The following is a 2,427-nucleotide window of genomic DNA, read 5'->3' as shown; positions in this document are numbered from 1 at the left end:
ATACTCACACAGCACATCAAGACGTTTAGGAGGAGATCTTTTTTTCCCAATCCCATTCCCTGCCTGACAGGTGTATTCTCCTGCATCCTGCAGTGTTATGGTTTGAATGGTGTATCTGTCCTCTGCTCCTCCTGTCTTTGAGGATACAGGTTTATTATTCTTAAACCAGGCGTATCTCTGCACTGGTGGGTTGGCATCGCTGCTGCAGGTCAGAGTCACTGATCTGCCCTCCACTATTTCACCAGGGGTGGGCACTGATACTGAATTGTTCTTAGGAGCATCTGAAAGAGAAGATAACAGGTCCTGCAGTTTTAAAGAAAAGTCACACTGAGGTATTCTTGGGAGCATCAAAAATCATTAGAAAAATGTTCTCAATTCCATATAATTTCTCACTCACTGTGTTGCGTCTCAAAACACTAGCAGACACATTTATTTCAAAGTAATGTTTATGATGGAGCTGAAATCTCACAATGTGATGTAAAGGGGTTGTGTGCTTAGGGCGCCATCTACAGGCAGAGTGGGAGCAGTATAGCTGGCTAACAACCACGCCTGTTTGCAGTTACAATTGATTGGTAATGGTTTATATGCTCTGCCTGCAGTGAGACCGGGGTGCTGGAATGAGAGACGCACGCGGGAGCGGCATGCCATCTAATCCCCGTCCTTATCGTGTGTGTTTTGTTTTTGTTTCCGTGTTTTTGGCATCAAGCGCACAATAAAGCCTTGGTGCCTCTAACAACGACGGATTGTGTGGTTTGTGGGGAAAATGACTGCAGAACCTGTTACAGTAAATATCCCAGTATGTCATGCTTTGTTACAAAATGAACTGGATATACTGTAGCTTTTTATGGTAGTTGGAAAATGACACAGCAGAATCAAGTTTTCAAAAGTGACAGAAGTATTTAGATGTCTTTTTAGCATCTTCATTAATAATGATAACATCATTTTTTAAAGTTGAACAGCAGCATGTGGTATCTTTTTTGCCCTTTGCAAACTCAAAATGACTACATGTTTTACCTAAGACAAGTCAGTATGATCAGGCTGATCATTGTATGATAATGTAATTATACCTGATTTCTCCTCCACTGGCCAGTGTGACTGCTTTACTCAGTGTCTTACTGCTGTGAAGTTACCCAAAGACACTCAGGAGATACTGATTCTCTGCTCTGTGTGTCTGAAGCTGAGATGCACTGATATACTCACACAGCACATCAAGACGTTTAGGAGGAGATCTGTTTGTCCCAATCCCATTCTGTGCCGCACAGATATATTCTCCTGCATCCTGCAGTGTGATGGTTTGAATGGTGTATCTGTCCTCTGGTCCTCCTGTCTTTGAGGATACAGGTTTATTATTCTTATACCAGGTGTATCTCTGCACTGGTGGGTTGGCATCACTGCTGCAGGTCAGAGTCACTGATCTGCCCTCCACTATTTCACCAGGGGTGGGCACTGATACTGAGGTGTTCTTAGGAGCATCTGAAAGAGAAGATAACAGGTCCTGCAGTTTTAAAGAAAAGTCACACTGAGGTATTCTTGGGAGCATCAAAAATCATTAGAAAAATGTTCTCAATTCCATATAATTTCTCACTCACTGTGTTGCGTCTCAAAACACTAGCAGAGACATTTATTTCAAAGTAATTTTTATAATGGAGCTAAAATCTCACAACGTGATGTGGAGGAGTGGTGTGGTTAGGGCGCCATCTGCAGGCGGAGTGGGAGCAGTATAGCTGGCTTACAACCACGCCTGTTTGCAGTTACAATTGATTGGTAATAGTTTATATGCTCTGCCTGCAGTGAGACCGGGGTGCTGGAATGAGAGACGCACGCGGGAGCGGCATGCCATCTAATCCCCGTCCTTATCGTGTGTGTTTTGTTTTGTTTTTGTTTCCGTGTTTTTGGTATTGAGCGCACAATAAAGCCTTGGTGCCTCTAACAATGACGGATTGTGTGGTTTGTGGGGAAAAGGACTGCAGAACCAGTTACAGTAAATATCCCAGTATATCATGCTTTGTTACAAAATGAACTGGATGTACTGCAGCTTTTTAAGGTGGTTGGAAAATGACACAGCAGAATCAAGTTTTCAAAAGTGACAGCAGTATTTAGATAAGTCGTTTTAGCATGTTCATTAATAATGATAACTTATTTTTTTTTAAGTTGAACAGCTGCATGTGGTACCTATTTTACCCTTTGCAAACTCAAAATGACGACATGTTTTACTTAAGACATGTCAGTATGATCAGACTCATCACTGTGTGATAATGTAATTATAACTGATTTCTCCTCCACTGGCCAGTGTGACTGCTTTACTCAGTGTCTTACTATTGCAATGTTTCCTAAAGATACTCAGGAGATACTGACTGTCTGCTCTGTGTGTATGAAGCTGAGATGCACTGATATACTCACATTGCACATCAAGATGTTTAGGAGGAG

This window comes from Anguilla rostrata, chromosome 1 (assembly GCF_018555375.3).
Source record: "Anguilla rostrata isolate EN2019 chromosome 1, ASM1855537v3, whole genome shotgun sequence".
In the NCBI taxonomy this organism is placed as follows: Eukaryota; Metazoa; Chordata; class Actinopteri; order Anguilliformes; family Anguillidae; genus Anguilla; species Anguilla rostrata.
Note: the sequence above shows the minus strand (reverse complement) of the source record.